Source organism: Patagioenas fasciata, chromosome 1, assembly GCF_037038585.1.
Source record: "Patagioenas fasciata isolate bPatFas1 chromosome 1, bPatFas1.hap1, whole genome shotgun sequence".
NCBI classification, from domain to species: domain Eukaryota; kingdom Metazoa; phylum Chordata; class Aves; order Columbiformes; family Columbidae; genus Patagioenas; species Patagioenas fasciata.
Genome location: NC_092520.1, coordinates 23,938,497 through 23,959,245, shown reverse-complemented (window position 1 = coordinate 23,959,245; position 20,749 = coordinate 23,938,497).

Genomic DNA, 20,749 nt, shown 5'->3' with positions numbered 1-20,749 from the left:
AAAGCCTTACCAATTTAAGTTTACTTGCTAATTAGAGCCAAACCTTTAATAAACTGAAAATGCTAATGCTTATATTTGTTGAGTTATTGGGGAATTCATAACTATGGCTACACAGCTAACTGTGGTTAGAAGGAGAGCACGGTTAATATCCTAGGTAAAAAACACAGCCCTGTATGAGCTGTCAGACGCCTGCAGGCACCTGAGCTGATCTGTAAGAACCCTGGGGATCTTCCAAACTGTCACCGGTCAGCAGAGGGCAACAGAAGCACAAAAACACGGCAAAGCTGCCCAGGCTCTTGGCAGAGGTGTAGTCCAGGCCCACATCTCCCTCTGCTAACGTGAGCAGTATCAGGTTTCAACCTCCTGCAGCCAAGGATGAGACATTTTATGTAATCAAAACCTCTTTTCTCCAAATACAGCTGCTAAGTGAATGAAAGAACACAAAATAAGTAAACCAAACACAGTTGTCAAGGTCCCAGTAGAATAACTCGGAATTTCTATGCAATAACCAGGTAGCAACTGACTATTGCAAAACCTGTGAGCTGGCTACATACATTTTAAATGTGAGTTCAGTACAGGAAAATGGGGCCGACTCTAAGCTGGAGAGCTAAACAAATGGGAACTCTAGCATGGCTTTAAAAAGAAAGTTGTAAGAAGGCAATGGTCACTCTTGATGGTAATGGTACAAACATTGGACCAGATCCTGAGGGTGCACGATTCAGCACAACATGCCTTACACCTACACGGTACCCTGGCATCTGAGTGGCAGGTGGTATGGAGGGTCTCGCACTCTGCACCTGGGTTTTCCCCCATGAAGCGGGGACTTCATGTCAGGCTAGGGTTCAGGTGGGAGCAGACACATATGCAGTGAGGATGCTCAGCAGAGCCACAACCCAGGTGGAAATGACAGACAGGAAAAGTGGCAGGACAGAGGCATCCACTCAACATTTCTGGCCTTTTTGAAAAAATGGTCATTGCTTATATGCCAAGTCTCCAAGAATATGAAAACTGTATCAGCTTGGATCAAATGCCATTTATGCTCTTCTGGCAATGACCAGAAGTAGATGATACCTCCAGAAACATTTAAGGCAAGGAAATATCTGTAGAGAAACTGTCAAGAACAACCTGCCAGCCACAGGGCAGAGACCACCTGGACCACACAGGCTGTGTTTGTGCTCACTAGCTCTCCATCAGTTTCTCTGGTGACTTGAAACTCTCAGGGACTTTATCACCCTCCACCTCCCATGGCAAGGACTTGCACAGAGCCTGTAGATGGTGTTTGAAGAGCCACCTTGGTTTTTGCCCTGAAACCTCCTGCTGTCTGGTTTACTTCATGTACTTGCACTGGAAGAGATCGTGAAAACCATTCCCCATTATCTGTCACCCTGGCACTCAGAGGCTGCCTTCATCTCTCCTCTATCACCTCTTCTCCAGCTAGAAGAACTATACTTTTTATTTATTGAAAGGAAGATGTTTCATCCCTTTGCCCATTTTTGTCACGCTGCTCTGAACATTTTCCAGTCCTACTCTACCTCTTTTGAGAGGGAGTTGAACTTTCCATTTCTGTATTCCAGGGAATGACTGTGAACTGTGTTAAAATAACAACTATAACAGAAGATTACTAAGTTACAACACTCTTGCAGCCACCTATCTGCTTTCTCATGATGCAGCAGAGATGTGCAATATGTATTATACACCTATAACTTAAACTGATGACAATCAGAAGTTAAATGAAACTAAAGAAAATCAGAGACTAAAAAAAAGAATTCCATCTTTATTCCCCATCCTAGAGAGGAAAAGCCTCACGATCGATCATCTCCTTTCAAATCTTGTGACACAGTATCCTACATCTTATTCTAATGGCATCTGTTCTGATCTCATTCCCAGAGTTGAAGCAGCAGTTTTCTAAGCCATGCTCAGCTTTTCTTTTCTTGTCATGAATTCTGCTGTTCCAGCATATCAGACCTAGTGCAGTTGCTATGGAATTGAGTGTGCCTTTGCTGTTAAAAGATGATGGGCTTTCTAATTTAGCAGCATGCTGCTCCATGGTAAGGGCCTGGAAGGGCCTCCAGCATCTGGCACACCAGAGGTAGCTGCTGTTCCCCCCTTCAGGTCTTTATGACCCAATTTGCATTTTTCATATGGGTTCTCACCAAACAACCACTCGTTACTTTTGTTTTTTTCTACTCTTCATTATACACAATCAGCCACTAAGGATCCTTGAACAGGCTTTTCCATTTTTGGAATGGGAAAAAGCACAAATATAGAATCTGTTGCTTTAGCTGTTACCCGTCTGCTCTCTCTGACTGCAAGAATTGCTGTGAACCCTGTGATAGTCTTTGAGTTTGCTACGTGTGCCTGCCTCCCAGGGCAGAGCAGTCTGCTGCAAAATGATACCAACATTTGCAGTAGAGTGGGAGGGATGCATGTTGTTGCAGCTGGATAGATATGCCACAGGTTGCTCTCTTAGATCAGTGTTACCAGCTAGTATTACTTGGCACCCAGCAATAATGTCTCCCTGTGCATGAATTTGTCACACGGAGCCATGCAGGCACTCACATGGTTTGCCAGAATGTCGTGCTGGGAAACATGGACGCACGGGTCCAGCCCCCAAATGCCTGGAGGAAGTGAAATCCTCTCCTCCATATACGGAAGGTGTCTATCCTAGCAGATAAGAAGCAGCATGCGCAGGGCCTGCAGCGCAGTGGGGATACCTGCACCCTGCCTGCAGAGCAGGGGCCGTGTCTGCAGGCAGGCACGCCGGCCACGGCGCTCCCAGCACACCAGCGTGGCCCCAGCTGTGCGCTGCTCCACACGTACCCAGAAAGCGGAGGAAGGATTTCCTCTGCTTGCTTCCCCACAGTGCTTGCACGCAGCCCAAGGGCAAGTCACGAGTCTACAGCTGCAAGATGCCACAGAGATTTTCAGCAGCTCAGCCCCAAAAGAAAGTACTGACTCAGAGCTGTGCACCCCAAGCTGTGTAAAAGATGTAAATCAGCTGCATGTTCCATTTTGCTATGTCTTATGGTGGGCAAAGGCAGAAAAAGGCAGAATTTCTATAGATGTGTTATGAAGAGGCTGGAAAAAACAATGCAAGTAATAAATTTATTTTTTTCCAACTTCTTGGTTATCGAACCCTCTCTCTGAGATGACACTGGATAGTTTCAAAACTGATTGATGAGTGTTACACTGTTGACTGCCTTGAAAAAGATAGCATCCTACTGGATCAAAGGAACAGGCAGCCTCATCAAAGAAAGACCAGACACAAGGGATTAAATCTTGGATGTCACTGGAAACCCACCTATGAAATCAAAAGAAAACCAGAGATTGACAGGGGATGTATCCTCAAATATCAGATTCCAACTCAAACCATGTAAAAGCACTGCAATTTTCAGCTAGAAAAGGCTGCCAGTTGATATGCTTGACTAGAGAACATTGATTTTTGTCATAGGAAAAGTAGGAAATAGTTAAAGTAACCGCAGATGCTTCTTTTTAAAAAATCAAATAATCTTTGTCTTACAAAACAAGTTAAACCTGTTTGAGTGATTAACAAGTAGAGAATCCAGGGTCAGGTTTTGTAGGGTTTCATCTGCTGCCATCTGCCCACAGGCTGGGTGGTTTTCGGAGAGGAGAGCAGAAGCATATTCCCCACAGCAGCCGAACCCAGAGACCAGGACAGTGCAGGAGCTGATACATGGTGTAACACAGTCGCTGAAAGGCAATCTTATGTCAATATTCTTCAATCAGTGATCTTAAACTCAAGATCTCCTTAGATATCGAAAACTGTGAGAGTTGAAGAAACTTAGCAGAACATTTTGGGATTTGCTTGTTGCAGCCTGGCTAGGTCAGAAGAAAGCTGTGGTATGTTGGAGTGGGATATCTCCCAATCCATTCAGTTGAACCCATACTGGGGATCAGAAATCCCCGTTCAGATGGACTCTGGCTAATGCTGGAGTAAAAAGCACATCCAGTGTCTTCCCATCTCTGAGAAGATCTGTGGGGGAGGAAAAGCCTGTCTTGGGAAGTGGTGGCAAGTGGTTACACATCTTAACCTGCCGTGGTAGGCAGGTAGGCAGCCTGCCATGGGGCCAGAAAAAATCCAATTAGGAAAACTGAGTAACTCCCCATGAGCCACCGTGCTGCTACAGGAAAGCGTTTCCAGCAATCTGCTGGTACAGGAGAGTCCTCCCTCTCAGCTTCTGGTTTGCTCTCAGCCTCAGGGTTTGGTCAGTGAAATGATGGCAAAGATACATTTTAAAATATATGTTTGCATTCTTATGCATGGAAGTATACAATACTGCCTATTTAAGGTGAAAAACAAATATCCTATATGTGACCTATTAGGTTTTTGTTTATATGTGAGAACTGTTGTCAGCAGTGTGGAGCCTGGTCCATGCATATGATCTCCCAGGACGTTGAGTGGCCCTTTGATTAGAAAAAATTAAGAAACACCATCGTGTACTGCCCCTGAGAGACTTCTAATTTGGATGTCATCCCTCCCTGAAATCCCCTCTCCACAAGAGGAGTTGGCATTTTAAGTGTGTGCTCTGAAGACTGCCAGCAGCTTGTAGACTTCTGCCAAGGATAAGGACCTGGATGTACTTGTATGAACATGTCACATCAACAGTGTGTGGAAAAAATGAGGCAGCTCCCTCCTGGCATTCATCTGTCATGCCTCATTCCCTTCCCAGTGAAGCACCAGAGACCGAGGCTTCAGAAGAGCAGGATGCAGCAGCAGGAGGTGGTGTTGCACCACCAGCACTGAAAGCCGCTCTGTTTTCCCTTCACAAATCAAGGGAAAGTATCACTCTTTGAAGAGATTCAGAGCAAGAAACTATATTCTGCTGTCTTTATCAGTGGGAGATTTCAGTTTTCTTAACCTATTTGATGCAACGTGCCTTAATGCTTTGAAGTAATTCCTGCAGAATCAAGAGAGCTTAGGAATTGTTTTTTCCTAGAGATAATGTTATCCAGTTCATGGGGAACTGTTACTGACAGACAGCTTCAGGAATGGAAATGTCTTTGCTCTAGATTAGGCAGATCTTATTGCTCCTCCTTCTAATCACATCAGTGTTGATGAATGGAAAGTTAGTTTTACAGTTGGGAAATTAATTAATCCAACTCCAGCTCTCTGGAAATGGGACTCTGCTGTAAATCAGTTTTCAGTGCTCTCTTGATGCTTGGTGGTGAATGTCAGGTGCTCTCAGACAGGGTTTCATTCTCCATGGTAGCAGACCCTGTCGTTAGATGCCCACACAGCTGCTGGCAGAGCAACACTGAAAATCTGGCATTATCGTCTTGGGAGTCTGCAGCTGAAGAAGCTGAACTCAGCAAACTCTCCGGAAGCACTTCCTGATGTTTGACTAATTCCACTTATTTTTCATTTATAGCTGATAATCCCACATGGTGCTTTAAGGACATCAGGGTCATGTGGCTCATTATGAAACATTTGCTATATTTTGTTTTCCTGGAATTATTCACCCTTTGTTTCTCCTGAAGTATCTGTCATGTGTGTCAGGACCGTCATGTCAGATAGAGAGACCTCAGAGCCACAGTCAGGTGTGCTTGCACTTCGTGCTCTTCTTCAGGGTTTCAGGCTGAAAATAGAGCTACCAAGATGAGAATCCAGCCTTTGACTCATTAAATATGAATAATACAAAAGTTATTGTTTTGTTTCTTGCAGTCTGCTTAATTTGTACTCAACTGATTAAAAATTGCTCTTTGCAAAAATAAATCACTTTAATGACTTAATGCCAAACCACAAAATAGGATGTGTACTAATCCATCTAATCCTTTATTCAGCTGGAGGATAAAAAAATCGCAACAAAACAAAAACCACCACACAATACTTTGGTTTTATGCTCCATCCATAAAGCTGTTTGCTGGGGCTTGTTTACCTGCAGGCTCTAGAGCTACAGTTTCATCTTTCTTGTTTAAACAAGCCTCGCTCCTTGGGAGCAGGCAGACACCAACCAGCACACCCTCCACAGCAATTCTGAGATATGCTGAGAGAGTTATTTGGTCTCCAAAACACCTCCTGCCAGGCCCTGGCCACCCATGTGCATCCAACTATAGCTGAAACGCCTCCCTAAGTCAATGCTGCGGAGCCCTAGGCAAGGCAAGGAGGCAGAAGCTAAGGCAGCCAACACAGACCATGAACCACTGGATGTGTCTGCTGACAACCATTGCTGCATGTCCAGCTTTGTCATAGCTGCTAAAACTCAGGGTGGCGTTCATTCTAGGGTGAACAGAGAAAAGAGGTGATAGTGTAACCTATTAGTAGGTATACCTCATAAAAGGATCAGCTCTGTGTTTGAAACCATAGCCAGATTATTTCTCTAGTTTTTCAAAGAAGTGTTTTGTTCAGACATGAAATCCCTGACTCCTAAATTCATCCCTTTCCCTAGTCACACAACCACAGTTGGTTCACAGAAATAGACTTTGAATATGAATGCAACCATTGTCATCGACCTTCACCTGAAGTATATGTGATGAAAGCAGTGGGTCTGCAGTGGTCATCTGTAATTTTTTCTCAGTCTTTGCAAACTCTCTTTTCTTTAAGAAAGGATCCTACTGCAATTAGCAGTGCACTGACATACCACAGTGTTAATTGTCCCAAGAGGTTGCCATGCCAAAAAGATCTGACCCATGTTTTTAGACAACAGTTTAGGATAAGCCAACAGCCAGGTACTTTCCAAGTACAGATTATACTGCCATTTCCCCATTGAAAATGAACATCTGCACATTATAAAAAAGAGCTGAGACATTTTTACTGTTCACCTTCACAATTCTTATGTAAGACCACTAGTAATGCACTGTTTGAAAAATGAGATTCTTATGCATTACATTTCCCACTTTTGAACATGTATTATTTCACCTCCAGTCCTCATACACACATTTGCACAGATTTGTTGTAAGAAACGTGCCTGTGCACCATTAAATCCCCCAGTGTAGTACCAGAACGTGTGCTCCAGAGTGTCTGCCTGACACTGGTCTCACATCCTTTCAGAATGTATACGAAGGAGGCAACAAGAACAGTGCCAGATAGCAATGAGAATGGAAATTATGTGACGTACATATGTGATGCAATTTTTTTTTTTCTTGCGAATAAAGTATCTTGTGAAAAGAGGAATTAGAGGCAGTATTTATAACAGTCCTTCATAAACATCCCCAAACTCCAAGCAGAAGACAAAAGGCATGAATCATATCACAGCAGGCACTATAGCTGGGGAAGTAGCCTTTATGAAGATTGCTTCCGTAATTTGGGCTCCAAATTGAAAGAGAGCTGCTCTTAGAAGATCTGTAGGAAGCTGATAATGGCTTATTTAATAGTAGTATCACTAATAAAATCTAGGTTTTCATCAAGAACATTTCCTTTGCTAAAAATGTCACAATTCTTCAAGCTGTAGTTTGATCCGGTTCATTTTGTCTATAAATTATATAAAGACAAACCAGCAGATTGGGACATTATAGTTTCCTTTAAAAGGAAACTTCTAGACTGTGGCTGCAATCCACACAACACCTTACAAGAATATAAAGCCCACAGTAAGCGACTTGGTAGGTAGACATAAAACAATTACTCATACAACAGATACTGTAAAGCAGGGAAAATTATTCTCTAACAATTACAGAGGAAATCATAGAATCATCGAATGATAAGACTATATTTTGCTCTTTATGACTTGCCAGCTGAATATCTTGTGCCAATTGACAAGAATTGAAGGTAATTGTCCTCTTGCAAGATTCTCCATGAGTTTTGTTGGCAGTTTTATGTTATTAACCCAGAACAGTATTTGGCCACGTTAAACTTGCATTATATTCCTCATACCAGAAGAGTATCACACATTCACGTTATTCATGTGGAAATCCTGAAATAGAAAGGATGCAATCTACAGCAACTTCTGACATCTACATTAAAAATTGTAAGACCATTTAGATTCCCAGCATTGATGGACATCACCTGTCAAATCAGAAGGATTTATACATACCAGTCACTTTCAGGTGTATCTGACTTCAGGCATCCACAACAGAAAATAGTAGATATAAATATAATTAAATATTAAAATTCACATATAAAGTATTAGCCTACCTGTTTTCCCCACTATTAAACAGCACATGTTTGGCAAAGATGACAGCAGATCTCAGATGATCCAATGATGCCAGCTCTGATTTGTACCTAGATTTTTCCCTCTGAAAGCAGATAGAGATTTTTTGGGAAACAAATTGTTAGGGACATTAGTGAGCTGTACATACTGCTATACCCAGACAGCTGCTGAATACATTCCCTGGTACACCTACAACAAAAGAACACAAGCCAGTGGCTCCTGTAAATCTCAGGCAGAAGTAGGGCAGGGATAGCCAACTAATACTCAATGACTAGGTGCTGACATTTCCATGACTATCACCGTACCCAAGATGCTGACTTTGTGTCCTGTTTTGTGCACTTTGAGTGGACTAGTTTGGAGTTTCTTTACCTTTGTATCACCTACCCCCAATGCAGATGCTGCAGCTGGATCCAGAAGATGCACAGAGGGCACAAAAGATGTATGGATCAGAAAGATGAAGGTGGTTTTTCTCTTGCACACAGACATTTTGGCACAACCTACCTTTAAGGTGCTCAGCAGCTGGGCATCACTTTGTAGCATTTACCACAGAAGAAGTGCTAAAGGTCAGGGCAGAGAGTCAGGCACAATCCAGTGAGGAATCCTGCATGGTACCACTGCCTTGGTGGCTAAACATCAGGAAAGCCAGAAGGAAAAGGATACAATAAGATGCTTATGGGAATAAGTCACTTCCAGCTTGTTAGGACTGCAGTCCAAGCCTTGGGAAGATAAGGCTGGAGCATTCCTTTGCACTGGCCCATCAAGCCAAAGAACCGAAAGTGACAGCTGACAGCAGCTTTGAGGGAAAAAAAAGGGATTAAAGCAGAGCTTCCTCAAGCAAATCTTCAAAGCATGAAGAGGCAAAAAATTCTCAGAGCTGTCTACTTGCAACCAGTATCAGGCTGTCTGCAGATGACTCCAGACAATAATAATAGTCTCAAGGGGATAGGCAAGATAAGATACTATGAGAACTACAAAATCAAATACTGCCAGCTACCACTGCCCCAGTCACACATAATGCATGGCTGAAATGATAACCAGTGCTCCCTAATAGGCATTTTACACGCTGTGTGATGTTGCTCAGCATTTGAGAAAGTTCATCAGCATGAAAAACAGGGTGGGAGAGAGGAAGGTTTATTGTGCAGAAATGTAGAGCGTAGTCATGGTTGAAAGCTATTGCTCTCATACAAATTGGAGCAAATTTGATCACATTCAACATTGTACACTTTTTCATCAGCAGGGAAAAATCTATAGTCAGTGTTTTACAAAATGAGAAATTCAAAGTATAATCAGAAAATAAACATTGTTTGGCAGTTTGTGCTAGCTGAAGAAATTGTCAGTGTTCAGGGGAAAGAAATGGCTTTGGGTGGTATAATTATTACCTTGATTTCAGTTTTGTTGTCTATCTGGCGGGACTCAGTAATTGAGACAGGCTTGCTCTGACAATGCCAGCAATGTCGCAACACCCTGAGGATGATGACTTATTTTCTCATGACTTCTTAAAATACAGAGGACTGTCTAACTGATGCCATCTCACAAGAGTCAGTGAGAAGGAAAGCAAAATCATTAATATGACAATACTGCAGCTGCATCCATCAGATGCATTCCTGAGGGATGCTAAAGCATCTGTTACTTCTCACCTCTCTGAAGGAACTGCAATTGTTTTTTACCTGCAACCTCATCACCCTGCTGAGATATTTCTACATCATATCCATTAGTGAGGGGGAATGCACAATATATCATCACCAAGCAAACAGCCACTCACTTGGTCTTCCTAAATTCCTTTATCACTGTAAAACACATTAATGCATTATAATAGCTATACTCATGTCCTAATCTGCATCTATTGCATTCCTTCCATTATGTGCAGTGATGATACGGTTGTTGCACAGGTATTATTGCTAACAGCCATGAAATACCACAGTCTCTTTTCTTTTGGCATAAGACCAATAGAACTACAAATCCCACCTTGCTCACATTTTTTTTTCTATTGAAAATTCATCTTTGAAGATAATTTTCATTGCATTTGTCCTGGTTTTGTTAAAAACAAGACCGGTTCTCTTGTAGTGATTTTTCTTTCAGCTAAGTTCTTCTAGGTGTCTGTACTTTTCTGAGTTTTAGCCTGCATAATTTTCCTAGGATGCTGTACTCGGTGCTGATAAGAGACCAATGGAATGCTGAAGAAGCTCGTGTTTAGATTTATGATTATGGTAGCTAAGAAAGACTGATAAGTTTTCCCACATTCCGTTGTGAGAGGGGCGTGTTTGAGGAGGGTTGGATGGAACAGGTGACTAGAACTCGCCAACGGAAGTATTCTATCCCATAATCGTCATACCCCCTATATAAGAGGGTGATCACGAGGGTCACTCTCTCTTCAACCATGGCCGGCATCCAGAGAGGACCCTGTCTGTCTGCCTGTGATCTACAGGCCTCAGGCCCTGCATCCCTGCCACCAGGTTCCGGTTTGCAGTGAAGTCCCGCCCATGACTTCCGGGGACCTGAGCTGCACCTGCTGGAGCCGCCAGCTCCGCACACCCAGCTCTGCTGCTGGAGTGACGCCAGCTCCACATCGAGCACTCAAGATTGGTTTTGTATATTCTGTATATATTCTCTATTTATGAGTAGTATTAGTAAAACCCTTTAAAACTCTCCAACTTGAAGTCTAAGTCTGTCTTCCTTTCCCCTTATCTTTCTTATCATCTTTCTGATCTAAAGGAAGGGGTAATGGGAAATGAGGGGATAACAGGGAGCGTCTGCCGCTGTTTATTGCCACCTTGCCTTAAACTTTGACAGCATTTTAACAACATTTTCCATACGCTGCTCAAAAATAATATTACTCCTCAACAGTCCAGTGATTTTTCACCATTCGGTAGAGGAGGGGTATCAAACTTCAAAAGTTTGACACCCCTGCAGTGGAGGGTTGGTGTGGTGATGTTTTGGTTTGGTTTGGTTTGGTTTTTTTAACTGTTGCTGCTGTGGTGTGGCTGCTGCAGAGGTAGGATTGGCAACACTGGCTCAGTACCTGACACCATATCCCTGCACTAACAAGGTAAGTGGGGGCCATGATCAAAAGACATCATGGAGGAGGAGGGGGAGGGGAGGGGAGAAGGAGAGAAGAATGACAGCAGAAGAGAAGAGGGGAGGGGAGGGAAAGGGGAGGGGAGGGGAGGGGAGGGGAGGGGAGGGGAGGGGAGGGGAGGGGAGAGGAGAAATTTCCTCCCTGCTTGCTTTTCAAACATGATCTGGCAGCTGGTGCTGCCTCTCCTCCCTGCTGCTACATCCTCTGTTAGAGACTAGAGAATAAATATATAAGTGACACTTCACAAGCTCCATTTTCAAGAGACTCCATTGATTGTCCCAGTCCATGTGCATCTACTCTGGGGTTTTGCTCATTCATTCATTCATTCATTCATTCATTCATTCATTCATTCATTTTCATGCAGTATCTTCTATCTCAGTTTAGCTTACTTCATCATATAGGACCATAGCAGAGTAGCAGGTGAGTTGCTGCACTACCATCCCCTCTCGTCTTCTGCCCCAATTTATCCCCTGGCTCTGGGCCATGCTTTACTGGTGAGCTGCTTCTTGCCAAAAACAGATTTCCTTTGCTAGATCCTTCCAGGCAGGGATTAGCTACACAAGCAAATAGGATCAGTGCTGACTGTGTCGCTGAGCAGAGATGCCTGGAGGGCGGGTCTCCCTGGGACTGTGGGGTTTTGTCTGCCTGCACTGGGGTCCACTAAAACAGCCCCTGAGAACAGCAAGCAGTGACACTGGGGATGTCCTTTGCTTCTGGTTTTCCCAAGGAAGAACAGCTTTTCGTCGTGGTTAGAGCCCACTGCAGCCTTTCAGCTGAACATGCATCAGAAAAAGCATGTGGCTTTTGCACGTGTCCCTGGAATACAATACTGGTAAATCTTCAACACTATTTTAAAGCATAGAGCTTGAAAGAAATGGTAGCAGAAGAACCTCTATCTCTGAGGCTTCCCCTTCACTTTGCTAGAGTTGTCCTCAGTGTTCTGACCCTCCCTGCATCCTCTTAAAAGCCACTTCTTTCAACAAATCTGGCCACTGAAATAGATGTAATCAAAGAAGACTTTCATAGAATTTCACTTTCCTGCATGGTAGAGAATGTGATTCTTTCATTTGTTATTATTACTACAATTTTCCAACATTTACTATGGGATTTCACACTATGTGATTCTGAAATTGGGCTGAATTTTCTACTAGCTTAGAAAAAAAATCCACTATTGAAATGCTGAGAATAATATTGTTCTCTCTTTCATATAGAGTTCTCTGGACCCTATAAGTACATCCATTTCTTTCAGTTGTGCTCATTAAAAAGGTAATTTGTATAATGGTTTTATAAGAGTCTGAGGTGATTTCACAAAACAGTATAAAATATTTTATACTGAGCTCAGCATGAATGAACTGTGAAATTGTATTTGACTTAGGCTGAAGTATTGCACTAGGATGGAAAATTGAATCAGTCTTTAATCAGTAATTTCAGGATGTTTACTTATTAAAAAAATGTATTTTGCTCCTCTCAATTAAAGTAGGCTTGAGGCTACGCTCATTTTAGCAGCTTTTCAAAAATAGGTAAATAATACCAATCAAATGTAGTGCAAATTCGTTAAAATATCAGTACCAAATTTTCTTCAGAAAATGCAGAATACTGATGTGCTGATTACAGCTGCAATTAATACTGTCAGCCTAATGGGCATGCATTAACAAATGTGATTTATACTTACAAGGTCCAAATGCCCTGTTTTCCTTATTTTTTTCCCTTTTTTCCTTATTTATCTGCCTGCTATGGAATAGCTGATATTTGTCATCTGCCTCTTCTGGACAGTCTTTGTGTCCCCATAACCTTTGGGAGGCTGTGACATGGCAACAGCATATTCTATTTCTCACAGCAAATAAAAATATTTCAAAGATTTCAGGTTGGACCTTGATTGTAATTGTTACAAACAAGTGTGTGCTGTTTTCTCCCCAGAGCCTTTTTGGGCACAAACCCAACTTACAGACCAAGTATGAGGATGAAGCCAATCCCACCTCAACCATCTTGAAGTGAGGTATCTCGTCTATACCACACACTCAGGTAACTGTATGGGAAGAAGAAGGATGGGAGCCTCCAGAAGACAATTCCACCCCATCTCAAACACTGTTCACCTCTCTTCATCCAGGCTCTGACTAGCTGCCAACAAACACCATATAGTGTATTATAGTACCTGTGCTTTGCTCAGGACCCAAAGAAATGACAAGTGCAAATGACATTGCAAGAGCAATCACGTCAGGGCTCCTGCAAATGCAAGTTGAATTTTCTCACAGCAATAAGAAACAATTTCCAGAGAGGACCCCAGTGTAACAGCTTAATGAACAGTTTTGTTATCTTTAGCCACAGCCTGCTGCTTGCTGTCACACCATGAAAATACAGTATTTAACTGAACTGAATTATTACTTCAGTTTACTGTATGGCCAGAAAAGCAATTGCAAAGGACAAGCGATGGATAAGCAAACAGCCAAAGAGTAAGGAAAACTGAGACCTGGCTCAGCACAGCCACCAAAAAGCTGGGAGTCCAATTCATATGGGAAAGCAGAAGAGGTGCCTTTGTGTGCAGCCAACAGCACTTATTGTTCCTCACCAGCTGTGGAGAGGGAGCGGTGATGCCAAGAGCCCATTGCTGTGGGCTAGATCCCTGCTCCAGGCACCCTGGAGAGGAAGGCAGCACGTCTAGCCTGGGTTACCTTGAGCTCAGCTTCATGGCTCAGCCTTTGCTAGTCCCTGAGTTACGGACTGCCAGATCACCTTGCGGGACAAACTTCGTCCAGATTAGCTGTAGACATTAAAGTCATGCTTAAGTTAACTCAAAATAGGGTTTTCTTAGGTTCATATTTTCACACTGGCTTTACATGGCAAAGAAGGCAGCCTCTGGTTGTCATATAGGCAAAGCATTGGAGTGATTTGGTCAGACACTATCTGATCTGTGATAAATCTTATCAGTGTAAAGTAGCATTAGTGGTTTTGATCCAGGATGAGGCATGCTAAAATTGGATTTCCTGTTGTATTAACCCAAGGCCTGAAGACGATAACAGTGCCAATCAGAAGCGTTACTCCTGATCAAAGATTAAAAAGAAATAGCTGAGTGTGGAGATATCATAAATTAACCTCTCTTTGATTCATAAAGTAAATCAGTAAAGATCTTTTAAATTATTACATTAATTGTTGACACGTTCTGAACACGCTGAAGAGTCAAGTTGAAGAAACACAGCACCCTGTTGCTCTCACACTAACCCAGGCTCACACACAGGCTGTAAAAGTGAGCAAGGCTGGTTCCCCCTGCACAGGCAGAGCTCTCCCGGCACCCGAGGGGAGTGAGTGCCAAGGCCTCAAGAAATGCAGAGCCAGGCACAAAATGGGGAGCTCCCTGGCAGTTCTTATACAACCTTTTAAAGACTAAACAAAAGCCACAGTCAGGACATATGCAATAAAAAACACAGACTTCAAGCTGTGATATTTCTGAGTAAGTGTGTCTTCATTTATCTCTTAAAACATTTTCAGGTTTTTTATAAAACAACAATACTGTGTCTACTGATGTGATAATCCAGTCCTCAAAAAGTCTTAAACAAGAGAAGAAGGGGGAAAAAAAAGGATATTTCATGTACTTGATGTCTCACATGGCTGGCTTTTTCTGAGGTTGACATTATTCACATTTGAATACACTATGTGAGACTGTAATTTTATTTCATTATTCTCTTTGAATTATTGAAGATATTTAGTAATATCTTCATTAACACCTTTCTGTTTTAAAAATAATATAAATGTTGGGTTTTGAAAAATAAACTTTTCATGTGTTGTCCTGGAGAATGCATACAAGTCCAGGCTCAAAATGTCATTCTTGTAAGGGGTTTTCTCTCAAAATCGAATAAACAGGGTTTGTTTAAGTTTAAAAAGAAAAGGTATGAGAATGTGTAACCACTTCAACGCAGAGAATGGATTGCCAATGTTGAAATATGTGCACATGGAGTAGGACAGACAGAGAGTTAAACTGGTGAAAAACAAAAGTGCAGCTAAGGACACTGGCTGCTTGCATGGAGAGCAGCTAGGTCTGCTGGTGACACCTTGGCTTTTTGGTTTCCTGCTCCTTTCCATGATTCCAGGCTTCACTCACCTGACATATCTGCAAAAAGCTGGAAAAAATTATGGAAGGGAGCCCATCTGCTTATCTGAGGTGTCAGTGCTGGGGAATGAGACATGCAAAAAACAGTAGGTATTCCCAGGCTGCAGACATGCTGAGGATCAGGAGCTACCTCTATTCTTCTAGCAGCATCAAAGTCATACTAAGACAAGTAAAACACTGGCACAGGTTGCTCAGAGAGGTGGGAGATGCCCCCCATCCCTGGAGACTTTCAAGGCCAGGCTGGATGGGGCTCTGAGCAACCTGATCTAGTTGAAGATGTCACTGCTCATTGCAGGAGGGGTAGACTAGATGACCTTCGACAGTCCCTTCCAATCCAAACTATTCTATGATTCTAAATATGACCATACTGAGTAGATAAAAGCCCATCTAGTTCATATTCCCCTCTCTGACAGTGGCAAATAGCAGATACTTAGGAAAAAAAAGATAAAGAACAAGCAAATATGCTGACTGCTCTCAGTATACCTTACCTGCTTCCAGGAATCAGCAGTCTGGAAACTTTTTGAACTTGGAAATGCATCTGTCATGGTTAGGTTGTCAGGTTTAATAGGTCCCCAAAGGACATGTTTACTAGCTGCTTAAACTGAGGCTTCACACTTATGATTGAACTGGGTAAACTGAACACCTCCTCTTTATAAGTGGCCCAATTTCCAAAGGAATCGAGCTGCTCTATTATTTACTTTCCCTGTGAGAGCAGTAAATAGCATTCAGTGCTATTCTAAAAGAAATTCACTTATTATGATGCCTAAAGCTGGATCCAAGTGCCATATTATTTTCAACAGAATTACCCATCTTCCTGTATAAGAAATCTTGGTAGGAACTTGTCTGAAAACAGTGCAGGACAAATCTATTCCAGGCATAATTTAATGATAAAGAATTCCACGGAATTTTCTGCTGCTGTTCAATGATACCTGAAGACCGCTAGAAAACTTACTGTCCCCACAACTATTTTAAAACAGAAGGGGTATAATTGGGATAAATACCCTGTGATGTTTGCACAAAAATGACAGCAGAACTGTTCTAAGGAAGGAGATATTTCAGTGGAGGAAGTAACAGGACACACTGAACACCACTTTGCAGATGCTTCTGAACAGACCCAGAGAGATGTTTGGAAAATGATGGCAATGTTATATTTCAGTATTTTCTGATGGATAGGAATAAGGACTGATAATTGTGTCCCCTAGTTCTTTGAATGCAAAGAACACTTTTGGTGGTCAGCTGGTTAGGAAAAATGCCATTAGCACCTAAACCAAAGCAAGGCAAGGTGGAATCTTGCTTCTACTGAAACCTCTCACTGATTCCTCCTATGAGACCAGTTATTTTTTCTCCTGAGAATCCAAAACTGGAAAGAGCACATGAGATCAACTATGCCCTCCCTGGGGTACTGGCACAGTCTCATTCACCCTAATTCAAACTCCTCCAAGTGATGGAGCCTTTGTCACTTGTCCCTCAGCCCTCGCAGGGCTGCCCAGCCTCAGGCCTCATGCAGGGTCCCCTGGAAGAACAGCATCAGATCTCCCACTGGCTCTGAAAGACCAGACCTACTCTTCATCTGTCACCACCAGGAAGTCCTCCTGATGGTACTCAGCCTAAACACTTACATCCTGAATACACTGCATTCTTCTTACTGATCCTGGTGAAGCTCCCCAAAATGCTACTGCCTCTCTTGGGGGTGATGGCAGGTGATAAGTCCTTATCTCTGAAAGGGAATGCAGCTGGCCAGTCCCACCAGCTTACCAGGAGTAAAAGGCACTTTTCTTTAGCAAACTGAAAAAGCGCTTTGCCTTAGCAAAATTTTAAGAGCAGATAAAATCTAACAGCCTCCACATGCAACAGAACAGCATGTGACTTATATGAAGCCACTCCAGATCTGCCTCAGCTGCTTACTTTCAATTCCTCATTCTAAGGAATTGTTAACCTTAAATTAAAAAAAAAAAAAAAAAAGGAAAGCAACCCAGTGTTTTGGATTAAAACATTCTTTTATGCAGAAGGATGCCTTTGTCCACTTCTGTAAATGGATAAAGTAGAATACAGACCAAAAAGCAAAGCACTTTGCTGAGTCACAGTAACCAGGAATATCTCCAGCAAGCTGCTGATCATCCCCACCGATAAACAGTTTCTCAGGCAGGGGACAGAGGGTGACAGGCCAGACAGCATTACCATAAATTATTTTTCAAAGTGGTTTTGCAAAGTAAGACTAAGGTGCTAAACTGAGGGTGTAAACCAGCTCAATGTAAATTCTGTGTTAAGCAATACTGTCAGAATAACAACTTTTATCATCTATCTGCAGTGAAGAACTATCAAATGTCTAATACATAAATGTAATGGAAAGCAAAACAGGAAGAAAAAACCCACACACAAACAAAAGGAAGTAGCTGCATAAAATCTAAGGTGAAAAGCCACCACATTAAAGGGCTTTGAATAGAAATATCTAAATCTGAGATATGAAACAATCAGAAATAAGCACGGAGGACTTGCAAATACTTGAGTATAAGATGGGAGTAACTGAAAAGCAATAATACTGAAAACCACACCATTTGGAAATGGCTGCTGTTATTTGGTGTGTTTAATGGGAGGCCAGAAAGAATGACAGTTCTGTTAAGATAATCTAACTCAGAGAAAACAAATGTATCCTGATGCCTTACATGTGTCTAAGGACTCAAACAAGCACAAATTTTCAATATTTAAGTACAGTAATAAGTACCATATGGCATGGAGATGACAGTGAGAGGTAGGGCTCATGCTGTGACAGAGAGGTGCAGAACAACACCCCATTTTCAGCAACACAGGGCCAGTGGGATGCCCTTCCCCATACATAGTACCCTTCAAGCACCTTCTTTCACACTTGCATTAACTCTGTCACATTGTTTCAGGTATTCTGGACTGCAAAAAGACAAAAATGTTATTATTTATGATTATCTGTGGCTTTCAGCTACCACATGGGGCAAGAGGAGACTCAGATCTAAATCATTAAGGATGGGGCCAGTGGGTGGAGACATTCTCTGCACAGCTGGGGTGTAGGTCAGGGAACACCTGCTGGGGCAGATGCCTTTAGCTGTGTGAATAGTCAAAGGTCCGAAATGCCACTCAAGGCCCTGAAAATCAGTGATGATCTGCACTGAATGAAAAGCAGTGATATGAAACCTGTACAGGTTTTCTCTGGGTTGCATAATGGTAACAGTCTCTCCTTGTGTCTTCAAAACTGTGTGGTTGGATTTGTTGCACAAATTTTCCTTAATCATGTTTTCTTTGAGTCTCATAGTTAAATCTACTCTCTGTTGTCAGGGCTTGCATTCAAGCTTCAATCAACTCATTTATAATGAAAACAAAACAAGCAGTTACATCTAAACCCTGGCAGGCCTCTGCAGAATTTTACTGCTTTTTCTCTCCTTTCTCCCAGCAGTACTATTTGGAGAACTTGCCTCATGTATCTTCATCTGCCATGCTTGTGGGCAAGTACCAGGGTATGCAAGGTTTCGAAGAACTGCATTGTATACAGGACTGACTCTCTGCAGAAATTGTGCTTCTCTCTTCCCTCTTTAGGTTTCTTTTTCAAAATTCGTGTTAATCATTATTATCAAGATAGTATTGAAAACGTGAGTTGAATATAAGTAGATACAGTATTTCTTACTGTCACTCTGTAATCCACAAATGATTTGTAGAGGACTAAGGTTCTCTGTGACCTCAGTAGATTGTTAATGTGGAAAATTAAAGTCACCTCAATTTACAAAAAGTACTTAATTTCTTAGACAGCAATTAAAATCACATTTTACGTAGCAATACTATTTATTAAAGCATTACTAATTTTTTTTCAGCAAAGCAACTTGACTATCCAGATCTCCAAAACATCTCCCATTTCATCAAAAGAATTTGGTAGAAGAAATGTTTATAGTATCAATGATTTGTGTGTGTGTATATACAAAATTTAAAAAAGGCTTCTTTTTTTCAGCAACAAAGTTGTCTGAGAATGCAGTCATAGTTATCACTGAATACCCAGATCTTGCCACATAAGTCATGCATAATTCCTTGAAGTGCAGGAGGCTTTGTTTGAAGATTTCTGTCACTGAAGGTAACGTAATGTTTTTGCCCTTTGACCAGTGCTGTTGGGATCTCTCAAAAGTCTCCTAATGCTCTGAACTTTTAACTTCATTACATGTCTCATTTTTTCCATGCCCTGACACACAAGCAACATACCACCTCCAAAGATCAGTATCTGTTTGCTTTTTGAGATTTTTTGATTTGAAGCTTAGCAAGTGCTCCCAGAAAGCCTGACCTCTATAATGAATACATGTGCTCCTTTGGTTCTTCACACACTGAGGATGTCAGCAAACAAACAGTGCAAACAACAAAGCTGCAGCCACCACATGCCTGTGACCTTTGTGAAGTCTGTTCACCAGCATGTCACTCAAATTTGAGTCAACACAAATATTGGTACTAGAGGAGAAAGGAAGGTATTACAGTTGCCATGTATTCTCTTATTTGGAAATGCTCAGCTTTTAAGCACAAGCATCACCCAGCCAAGTCTGATCTTAAAAGTTCAATCACATTTATTGCTTTTAGTTCCCCTTGCAGGTGGACCTACAAACAAGCGAGGGCCAAGACTCTTCCAGTGCACCTGTGTGGAGGGTATATGCTACCTGGCAGCACTAGAAGATACTTGACTCAGCTGTTGGGTGCCCAGCTCATGCTGCAGCCTTGCCTTCAGCACTGGTGAGGCCACAACCTTGCTGGAGCCACTTGGCTCTGCAAACCCAAACCCAAAGTTAAACACAGTTACCTGAGATGGGAAGGACAGAAGCAGAGAACTTCTCTGGAGTGCAGAGGCAGAGCTCCACTCTTAGGCACTGGGAAGGCTGGCCTGAAGGGACTGCAAACTAAAATGAGTTTTCTCCAGCAATCTGGGTTGCACTCAGATGCTTGTGTTCATGAGTGACACGCTCTTCAGTGCAGCTAGACCCAGCAGGAAACCTAACAGGGCTCTGTTGTTCCCTCTGTGGAACAACAGAAAGTTCCTACTGGCTTAAAGTCCCTTCTTCACCGCATCCAGAAAAAAAATCAACTGCTGAATGAACTGAATAGACCCTCATATCTAGCAGACCATTTGTGTGTCCCTCTCATATGATTGTCTTTGCTTTACCTTGTGACAAACAAAACACTGTCATAGGGTGAATCAGACTTTAGACCTGGATAGGTAAAGGACAAGGACAATATTCGCTACCACTGGTATCAGGCCAGAGTCACAATTTTTTTTTAAATTACTGGCTGGCTGTACATCTCTGTGAGCAGGCCTGTATGCCAGACCAAACCAGCTCACCAACTGAAGTAAACGATCAAGGCCGCTGAGCTTGTATATTGGGTTGGTCCTGTGCTAAGAGACACATGACAGGACAGTGTTGTCCCTAAATTTGGGACTGAATGACATGTCACATGCCAGTGAAACAAATTAAA